Raw genomic sequence first — 11,948 nt, 5'->3', positions numbered from 1 at the left:
ACACGGACTTTTAAAGAGCGACTCCAGGGAAAATTTGACCTTCCATGTTTTTTAGGCCTTGCAAGCTTACTCTCTGTAATGACCTGAAACATACTAGCAATATGTATTCCTAATCTGTGCAATATTTTTGACATCTAAAGTAGGGATGTCCCGAACCAGGTTTTTGCACTTCCGATCTGATACCGATATTGTTTTGCACTTCCGATCCGATACCGATACTGGCCGATACCGGCCTATCTGAAAAAGTATTAAAGTTATTTAGCCTCCTTACTTACTTAGTACTCTTGATAACAACTAGCCAGCTGAATTAGGTGAGTTTGAATAACACACAAAGGTTGGTACCAAGAAACTGACCTGTTTATTCAGTGACAAACACAAAACATTATAAATAACAAACAGAAATGGCATAGTCAGACAGTAAAACGTGCAAATAATATTGTTAACTGTCTTAAAAAAAGCAAAACACACAAACGACCTCAGTGGAAAATCCCACAAACCCCCCAAGCTATTAGATGCTTTTAATGTTTCGTGCATTAGTTACAATAATTGTATAAAAAGCCTCTCAGGTTTAAATAAACAACTATTTCAGTATCAAGTTAACATTTTAAAACAGTAAATAAAATACTCAAGTCCTTATTCTGTATCAGCAGCTTTAAACTACATTCAATTCATTTAATTTTGCGAATCAACTGTTAAAGTTGTTAAAATTGCTCCCGTTATTCCATAATTTCCCTTCTGTCTCCTTTCGACATGTGAACGTTTTAAAACTGTTTTGAAGATAGATTCAAGTCATGATTTTGCCGATTTAGGAGTATTTTAGATAAAAAGTTAATTAGGTTCGCTACAGCAGCCTACTATGGAAGTCTTCTGCTTTAAGATGGCGGCTGTTTACTAACACATCTAGTTTTGAATACATGTGTTGCTGACATGCATATGATATCTATTATCTACAGTAAAACGATGTTGACGTAGTTTGTAGCGGCTGTCAGCAGCAGTCAGGGATTCTTGTGTTTTTTATCTAGCGGCATGAGTTGAGCTAAAGCCGTGAGTTGAGCATCGGCATTACCCGGGTCTATGACAAGCATGATGTTTACTCTCGGGACGCAATGCGGTCCGTTTCTCATTGCGTCTTGAAGACCGCGCTGTGTATTAGTTCCGCTTTACTTGACACATTTCAATAATCAGAATTTGGATGTTTGAGAATCGTTCTCGAATCTTCCACGGCCGAATCGCTCAAGGATGTAATGACGGCTGGGCATGTTGTACCGTGGTTCTAAGTGTTGGATGGTGCGTCTTTACTCACGAGAGATAACAGCTCGTCATCCAGAATGAATTCTTCGGCAATGACTCTTGTTATTCCCTGGGCTTTGGGACTGTCGAGTGCCAGTTTGTCACGCAGAGCAATAGTTTCTGCCAGTTGCGTAGGACCTTTCTTTTTTTCTTCGGTTTTCTTAACATACTCCTTATATTGTTTGTGGTGGTATTTCGCTAAATGCTTGATTCGGTTGGTTGCAGGGGTGAAAGTGGGCCAGAACGGTCAGGAACGCAGTTCCGCTATAAGATTCAGGGCCAGAACGCAGTTCCGGTACACTGTGCTTTGATTCCGAAAATATGACGGCAACTGTCAAAACGCTATGTTAAAAAAAAAGAAAAAACAAAAAAAAAAACCTAAGCTGCCACACATGCATTTCATCACCAAGAAGAAAACAATTACTAACATCAGATTTACAAGCATAATAAAGTGCTTATATAGCGTAATCCGTTTCCACCAATATACCATATTGGCCCGAATATAAGATGGTGTTTTTTGCATTGAAATAAGACTGAAAAAGTGGGGTCGTCTTATATTCGGGGTCTAGACATTATACCCATTCACGACGCTAGATGGCGCCAGATATCATTGAAGCGAATGCTTAACTTGACTCCCCAGGCCAAAGCGAACCCCTGACACGAAGAAGAATCTCAGCCACTCTCAAGTTTAACAAGTTTGCATTATTATATTGCAATGAGCTTTTGTAAACAATCAAAACAATGATATAAACAGTCAAAATAATATATAAGCAGTCAAAATAATGCAGACACTCTTAGTTATGCAACGTTAAACAATCAGCAGAATAGTCCAAACACTTCCAGTTGTGCACCGCTGTGGCCCTGGAAGATGTCCTCGGATGGAAAATCGTCCTCGAAGGGCTAGGCGAAAGTCCAAACCCCAGGTGCTGGGGTTGTCTGGAAGGTCCAGTTACGCAACGGCGCGGCCATGAAGCCACTCCGACCCTCTTTCTACACTTTGTAACACTTAAGCATTATACTACAATCTGGTATAGCAAGCAATGATCATTTACTGGTTATATATGTAAGAAAAATATGGCAATATGTATTATTTATGGTATATATGAGCATAAGCATAACTAGAAGTAAGAAGAATATGGCAGTATGTATTATTTATGGTATATATAAGCATAAGCAAATATTCAATCAACCAACCAAGGAAACATTTAATGAATCAAACCCCGATAATAATCTTAACATTTTTCCTTATTCAGATTTGTTTCAAGACTACAGTTACAGTGAGACTTCACTGTGATGGTTAATGCAGTTATTGCAATTTTGTTTTTATCATTTAAAAAATCAGAAGCCATTCATTTACTTTAGTTTACATATTTAAATGTTCAGATATTAAGATTTGAATGAGGCAAAATAACATGCTTTTTCGCTCAAATATATTGTTATAATCATTTGTTTCAGATGTACTGTAATTATTTTCTGTATAAAAATTAATTTGGTGTTCAAAAAGTCTTTTTTCAAACTTGAGTCTTGAAAAAGAGGGGGTCGTCTTATAATCAGGGCCGTCTTATACTCGGGCCAATACGGTATATCTTTATTATTTAAAAAAAAAAAGTAAATGTTTACTTTAAGTTCAATCTTAAGTAGTAATTGAGATTTGGCATTTAGTATGTGAGGAAATTAGGGAAAATGAAAATTAGGAGATGGAGGTTGGGGTTATTGCAGTTTTTGCTAACTTTTATTTTGCAAATCATTAAATGAAAATCAGTTTTTGTATGTGTGATAGAAATAACTTTGCTAAAACAGTTTTCTCTGCATTTCAGATAGTTTAAGAGGTTTGACCCCCCCCCTCAAAACAAAACAAAACAAAAATTCTGCCTCCATGGCGACCTTCACGTCGGGGAGTTCCGGCTAGAAATTCTAGCCACTTTCACCCCGGGTTGGTTGTATTAAAACTTTTTACAGCTTTACCACCACGCTTGACTTTATTGTGGCACATGTTGCACTCTGCCTCTTCGTCTTTGTCGTCCTTTAAGGTGAAATGATCCCACACCGCTGACATTTTTACCGATAAAGTCTCTCGGTGATGTAGTTTGTTGAAGTTGTGCCGTAAAATGCGGACCGGATTTTAGGGAAACCGAAGCAAAAACTGGAATGGATTATGTAAATCGGTGCGCTGGAAAACCCGGATCGGACCTTCAAAAAAACCCCAAACTGGATCGGCAGTCTGGATCTGAATTTTTCGGTGTCGGCTGACCCGATACCGATACACATTTTTTTGCCCATATCGGCGTTCGATCCGATCCAATTATCGGATCTGGACATCTCTAATTTAAAGTGCATTTGCCTCACAAGCTAAAAGACACTTCTGGCTAAAAGGGTAACGTCACCCGAGTTGTTGACGTTGTCGTGAGGCCGCGCTTCCGTATTATTCCATTCACAAATCACAAGTGAGCGTGCTGACGACATACCGCCAGGGGCGTCACTAGGGTTTAAGAACGGGGGGGCTTAGCCCCCTGGAGATGCAGAGGATGTAAGTAAACATAGCGTACAAGTAGGCATGTGCCGGTATGAGATTCTGACGGTATGATAACCTTAAGCAAAAATATAATGGTTTCACGGTATCACGGTATTTCAATTACAGCTCTAAAATGTATTACTTTGAGATATCTGGGTTAAAAAAAAAAAAAAAAATCCCATTGAACAGGATTTTTTAATTTTTTTAAAACATTAGGGAAATTGGAACATATGTATAATGTTAAGCTAAAATATATTTGGCGGAAAACACTCAGGTGACTTGAAGTTCCGCTATGACACCCCCAATTTGGCCAACTTTCAAAAATGTGATACATCATCGGAAAGCTTAAAATCTCAATTTTCTGGGGGAGGAAAATTTTTGAATAAGGGGACATTTAAAAAAAATAAATAAATAAAATTAAAAAATTAAACAGCGAAACCCTACCTGGAGGTGAGAGTACTTACCTTGTTTCGAACCGAAACATGGCTACAGCTGGATTTTTGGGGGGATTTTATGGGTGAAACATGGTAATATAACAAGGGTCGCCATGCAGAAATCGCAGACATTGAGGATTGGTCGAGATTTTCTTTTTCATATACCGTGGGGCAAAAAAGTATTTAGTCAGCCACCAATTGTGCCAGTTCTCCCACTTAAAAAGATGACAGAGGCCTGTAATTTTCTTCATAGGTGTACATCAACGATGAGAGACAGAATGAGAAAAAAATCCCAGAAAATCACTTTGTCTGATTTTTAAAGAATTTATTTGCAAATTATGATGGAAAATAAGTATTTGGTCAAGAACAAAAGTTCATCTCAATACTTTTTTATATTCCCTTAATTGATAATGACAGAGGTCAAAATGTTTTCTGCGACGGTTCACATACTTATGTTCCCCCTTCTGTCATTGTTTACATACTGTCCTCATTAAAATATGAAACCCTCTTAATGTTTGGGTGGTTTTAGTTAAAGCAGACACTGTTTTTTCATCGGTGTGATTTTGACAAAGATCTGATCACATTTGAAGGTTGTGTTATGCATAAATGTGAGAAATTCCAAAAGGTTCAGATACCTTTTCATACCACAGTAACTTCAATGAGATGCTTTTTGTATACAGAATACTTTCAGTTGTGAGATGTTTGAGGGTTAGGGTTAGCCCATTTCAAGTCACCCCACAGCATCTCAATAGGATTAAGATCTCGGCCATGTCTTCTTTTTCAGCCTGTCCTTGGTGGATGAACTGGTATGTTTTGGGTCATTGTCATGTTGCAGGGTCCAGTTTTGCTTCAGCTTCAATTTTTTCACAGATTTTGCTCCAGCACCCTCTGATACACGATAAAATTCATGTTGAATTTGTCACTACTGGACTCAAGGGAGGACCCAAATGCAGAGTTGTCGTGGTTAACAAAAATGACTTTTTTAACAATGTCTCTCTTAAGGTGAAAACAAACAAGGCAGGTTCTTCAACAAAAATTCACTTCATCAAGGAAGGCAAAAACTAGTGATGGGTCCAGTGACACAACGCGCGCCGAGCTCATGGAGCGACCCCTGCGTCCGTGCGCGTATCGCTACAAGAAAATCACGTGACCGATGCATGAACTCATTGAACTGTGTCGACACAGTCATGACGCGGCAAGGTTCAAAAGGAAGCGCGTCTGTCAACGCGATGGAGCTGCTGAAACAATCCACATCTCACTGGTTACTTCCTCGTTGTCTAAATGCTGTGGAAGTGTACGTAACACAGGGAAAACGCACTTGTCATCTTCCATTCAAAATACAATTAATTTTAAGGTAACTCTTAGTTTATTAGTATGACGGCTACACGCGGGTCCGTCGTTTGCGGTGCGTGAAAATAACCCTTTTGATGCCTTCAAGAGGAGGTGTTGGCAGAGGCGTAGCAAGGGTTCCCCGGGGGCCCCAGGCAACTAACAACATGGGGCCCTTCGAGCGTGAGCAAAGTAAGGGGGGCAGTTGGACTTGGTGCAATAGAAGTAGCAAAAATAAAATACCACCATCAGATCCGGAGGTATATATCTTTGTGTGGAATCAGTAGTCAGATTGGCCCTACGACCCACCAAATTCAAATTATTCCATAAAAACCATTGATTGGTGGACTACTGACAGAAATGAGTATTAAATTTGCTAATAAAAATGTTTAGGATTATTTTAGATGCATGTATGTTATATTTTTCTTACAGAGTATTCGACGAGGAAAACGATAGACCCATTAATAGACTTTTTGGGAAAAATCACCATTTCTTTAAGTAGTCACATGAATAATGAGGTGGCCTGTGAAAATCAACGTAAAACATCTCAGCAAGGACTCCCCAGAGAATACTTGGTGAATCACTCTTAAAGCAATCATGTGGTATTAATAGCTGATTGGGCTTTCTTAAATATTTATAATCTACATGACATAGTTAGTGCTGATTGGGATTGATAACGAATGTACAATTATCTGCCAAATGATTCCATGGAATTGAAACATTCCCTACGCTTGTCGCTGCGACAGCGCAGTAAAGCTGCCTATGCTAAATCTGTTGGCCCTCTGCAGGCCCCTGTTGGCTGGGGGCCCTAGGCAATTGCCTGGTTTGCCTAATGGGACGTGACGCCTCTGGGCTTTGGCAGTTAGTTTAGTGGTCAGAGCACTCACCTGTCATCCTCCATGCGTCGTGCGCGCGGGTACGACTCCTGGTCTGAACGAATTGCGTCGCACGGCGCGGCTCCAAAGTCACTGGTTATGTTATTTACGTTTTTTTTTTTTTTGCAGGTGAAATGTCGCATTTGTACTTTCAACCAGTCATATACAAACAGTAGCCACCTCCTAAATGCTGAAGCATTATTTGGCCAAGCATGAGAATGAAGTTTCTAATGATCCCAAAATAAACACAGGTATAGAGCCATTCCTTTACTTTCCCACAGTAGCTTTTTTGGTTATTTATTAGAAATGGGTAATTAAGCTGTAATTTTCCACTTCATTTTTTTTCTGATGGGCTATGGTACCACTTAGATGACGAAGTGGGGAGTCAAGGAGGCAATGCAACTGTAGATGAAATTGCAAAAGTGCAACGATGCATGGTTGAGCCGAACATGGCACGCAATGCAGATTTTCTTCAATACTGGAGGAGCCAATGGGCATCTTATCAAAACCTCTTTCAACTGGCTAAGAAATTCTTGTGCATGCTGGCATCGTTGGTTCCATGCCAGTGTGTGTTGTCCACAGCAGGGGAAATTTCTTGTTTAATAAATAAATAAAAAGGAACCAACTAAATTTTAAACATTAAAAAAACTATGTTTTTGAATAAAATTTTATGAGAACAAAAAGTCCACAAGCATCCTCATTCACCCATTCATTATTACTTACATTTTCACATTATAACATATGTTCACATAATTTCAAGATATGGAATAATGCAATATGAATGCAAAGACTTGAATGATTTGATTTTACATGCTATGTCATCAATTCAGTGTCAGTCTGTGAAGTGGGTTGCCTGTAGGGATTTTTTTATGTCCAGCAGGTGTCAGTATTCAGTGACACAGTATCCACACTGTAGTGATGGCAAACTGAAGCATCATGAAGCAATGAGGCTTTCCATCAAACTGGTTCGCTCCCGGGCCAAAGCATCATGAGGCTTCACTTGTTCTATTGCGCCTTCATGTGGAAAATAAATGTCATGACAGACAGAGTGATTAAAATGATACCATGGATTTGATGGGGCAGGGAGTTGGGATGTGAATGAACTTGTCTGTGTTACTTGAAAGTAGAGCCTAGATCGGGCCTAAGAAATCCAGCACGACCCGACCCGGCCGCGTGTATTAAAGACGACCCGGCCCGAGCGATTAACTCAACTTGCAGGCCCGAGCCCGAAAAAACCCGAAATTGTATTTTTTATTTGTATCCCCGAGCACGAAAAAAAGCCGAAATTTTATGTTTTATTTGTGAGAACCCAGAAGTAGGAAATGCGGGGATGCAATGCGTCAGTCAGACCTGGACACAACACTGCTTGGAAAATGGTTGCGTTTTGTGTGATCACATTTGTGACAATGCCTATATGTGCATAATGACAACAAATTAAAGCCTGTCTTTTGTAACAAATTCTCCCAGTTAAACAAGACTGTAAAATGCACATTCAATAATATTTCTGTGTCTGTTCTATTAGGTGGATAGTTCATGCGTCATTTTCTTGGCAAAATGCAGCAACAGACATTTATTTCAATTTCTTCAAGTTGGCTGAAAAAACGCAATTTTTCTTCATGTTTAAATGGTCTACATATTTTTATGATCATTATAAATGCATGCACACAACCAAATAACGCTGGGTAGGTTTGTTAAATATATTTCTGTGTGGGATATTGTGCTCTCATGGACGCACCTCTCTGACAAGGAGAGGAACAGCAGCATATACAAAAAGAAACTAAAAATACTTTTAAATAACTATTTTAATGACTCGCATCAGAAGACACAAAAGAACAACCTGCCTTAAGGAGCACTGAAACAAAATAACATTTTAAGGAACACCACAAACTCCCCGATGTCCTGCTTTGCATGTGCGGCCCTCGAAACAAATGATCATTAAGATGTTTGACTAATATCATATCCATATTGAAATTCGAAAAGGAAATATCAGGATGCATAGTTGCAGACGCGCGGTGAGCCCCAGAGCCTTCATGTGCGCAAACAATGCACTCGTCAACTGAGGCTCATGTTTGGGATTACCACAGCGCCCTTTCTGTTTTATACAATATATTTTATAATACGTATTCCTTAGTTTAACATCCATATACAAATATACATTTACTTTTTAAAAAGTTTTTTAAAAAGCGAGAGAAGTAGTCCGGCCCGACCCGAACGAAAATGATTGACATTTTGGGCCCGACCCGAGCTCAAGATCTAGGCTCTACTTGAAAGAATGATTGCTGTATTTTAGACATTGACATATAAACAAGGAACAAGACACACCTTTCGTTCCTTTTTATTGGGGATAACTAGCATTTCCAAAGTTTTTGGCTTTAAACGGTTTCTTTTTTTAGATAGGATTTCTCCTGCTTTTGAAAATAGTCTTAAGCAAAGGACGGATGACACCGGGGTACAATACCTCAAAATAAATGAAGTGTTCTCTTGGTACCCAAGTTCTTTAGAATAAAGTTTACACTTCACCTTTTGAAATATCAGCAAGCAGAAAAAAAGACATTAAAACGAGGGATACACTGTGTTGTCACAATAATTTACAATATATATTCACACTGGTTATTATACTTTGTACCATTTTAGGAGAGCTCTGCTCAAAATGATCCCAGACAGTGGATGTTCTCTTTTTCGTTGTGGACGGTGTGTCCATTGCAAAACGAATCCGATTGAATTGTGTCAGTGTCACCTGTCAGCTCATTGTTGTCTCGGTGCACCATTTTATTTCGAATCACCCGCGAAACCATGTGTTGGCGATGACTAGCAAGCCCGTCTCGCGAGGCTTCGGACGTAGCGACGCACGTTCCGAGGCTTCGGGCGTGGCCACAAGCGTAATCAACACATGCCTTGGTGCGCGCTTTGCAGATTTTTTTCCCAGTTTACTCGGCACACGCATCGGCGCCTCGGCACAGGAGGGCACATCACTAGTCAACGCAGTGTGTCACTGTGTCGACACGCTTCACGAGGTCTCATGAACCCATCACTATCAAAAACTGTCAAAAACACAAAGTAGCAAACAAACTCAGAAATGCTTACAAAATATTGACAATCAAAAAGCAGGTTCTTCAACAAAAATTCACTTCACAAGGAAGGCAAAAATACCATCAAAAAACAAAGTAGCAAACAAACTCAAAAGCCTTACTAAATTCTTTAGGAATAGATTCACGTGGTGACTTTGGCTGTGGACGATAGCAGGCTGGGGTGACACGTCAGCGGACGAAGACACTCTGGTACAAAACAAAGGGGAGACTGACTATATATAATCACAGAAGGTAATGGGGAACAGGTGGAGCCAATAGGCGATTAGGGAGGACATGAGGAAGGGCAAGTGCTCTGAAATGAGGAGGGTGAAGGCCCAAGTACACTGCATGCGTGATCGTTGCGGTTCCGGTCCGGTTCAGTGTTGCCTGCGTGCCACGCAGTCCGTCAAAAACAGGCAAATCATACCGGCTGCTGCACGGCTGCGGTCCGCCAACCTCGTCCCCCCCCCCGTGAGCTCTCGCGTGATCGCGCGCGATAATGTGCCATTTAAAACAACGAAACATACACGGAGTCTATACTCATCAGAGAAGCAGAGAGAGAGAGCACATATTTTCTTTGCATATTGATATTTTAGTTAATCTGGAATTAAGAGACAGACATGACTGCATCATGATGAGATCAGGACAGAAAAACACACATAATAGGACACCTTGCAGCTTCCTTTTTTATATTGTCCTTATAGAAAGGATCTGCTGCATCATAAATGATTTTGTGGGTTTTCACCTCCATGATGAAGTGCTCATCATCCATCTTCGCTCGTGATTAGGCACCTGGGTTGTTACGTCCAGGCCCAGCTCCGCCCATTTTGCCGGATGCGTGTCCGGCAAAAATAGAAAATAGCCTATACCATCCGGCGGGCATGCGGCACGCCGGAGGTGGTTCGCAGTCAAGCCGGAGCACTGACGCGGCCGGTATACGTTGAACAATAGGATATAATGGGAACGGATTGGCTCCGGCGCTATTTTTTACCGGAGTCGGACCGGAAACGCAACGATCACGCATGCAGTGTACTTGGGCCTTAAGACTTATCAAATAAAAGAGGAAATAACCATGACACGACAGAACCTCACCACGGTGTGACAGAATTCTATGATGGTGAGCTAGCCAGGTCCTGCTGCAGCAAAGCATGACACTTCCACCATGCTTCACAGTTGGTATTTCTTTTCTTGGAATGCTGTATTGGTTTTACGCCAAACATGTCCTCCGTTCTGGTGTCCAAATAATTCCGTTTTAGATTCATCTGTTCCAAAGAGCATTATTCCAGAAGTCCTGGTCTTTGTCTACATTCACTCTGGCAAACTTCAGTCTGTTCTTCTTGGAGAGCAAAGGTTTACTCCCATGAAGTTTAAAATTGTGAAGTCTCTTTCTGATTGTAGAGGCATGCACTTTCACATCATCCGTAGCAAGAGCCTGCTGTGATGACATTTTAGGGTTTTTGGAGACTTCTTTTAGCATCTTGCGGTCTGGTCTTGGGGTTAAACTTTTACTATTTACCGGACAGTGGAATGGCTGGTTTTATATTATTTTGAGATCCCTTACCAGACTCATAAGTGTCTACAATCTTCTTCTTCCTCAGGCAGCTACTTTGGTCTCACCATGGTGTTTTCTCTCACTTCAACAGTCAGAGGCAAACCAAACTTAATGTGTGGTTTAATAAAAAGCAAGCCTCCTTCAAAATACTGGTTAATGATGTTCTAATCATGTGCATCTGATTTGATACCCCTGTGTGTGATTTTACTCATTTGAAGTGGTATGAATGTGGGGGTGTCCTAATTTATTCCTCAACAGAAATTGCATTTATTTAAAATTACATTTTAAAGAAAGTTATAAAAAATATTTTTTTTCCAGTTTTGCTTAGTTTTATTACTTGAATCTCTCAAGATTGTTAAAACTGATAATAAATAATATCAATATGACCAAAGATGTTAGAAAACACACAGGCTAATTTTTTTCACATGACTGTACTGTATATATGTGTGCACATTTTTGTTTGTTTGTTTGTTACGCCAACATTATAAGGTAGTGCACAGATTTATAAAATTCTTATTTCTTCACCAAGTGTTTGCTAAAATGTTCTCCTTCAAACAAAAACTTTTGATGCATTCTCGTCTTGTTTTAGTAGATGAATTAATTTATATAAAATCAGTTTTGCCCACGCAACATACCAAAATGAAGTCCGTATTTGTTTTTTGCGACGACAACAAAAGCACATGAAGATGAGGGACTCATTCCCAACTAGCGTACAAAGAATGATATTTCCCAGAGCACGTGAAGACATCATAATTTCGTTGCTAAGCATTTACTTTTTTTATTGATTGGTGGCCAAAATATGCTCTGCTATCATTTTAAAGTCACTTGCTGTACTATTTCATTACACCTTTAAGAATTTGTAGTTGTACTTGTATAGTCTCCCGGCAA

Source organism: Corythoichthys intestinalis, chromosome 8 (genome assembly GCF_030265065.1).
Source record: "Corythoichthys intestinalis isolate RoL2023-P3 chromosome 8, ASM3026506v1, whole genome shotgun sequence".
In the NCBI taxonomy this organism is placed as follows: Eukaryota; Metazoa; Chordata; class Actinopteri; order Syngnathiformes; family Syngnathidae; genus Corythoichthys; species Corythoichthys intestinalis.
Note: the sequence above shows the minus strand (reverse complement) of the source record.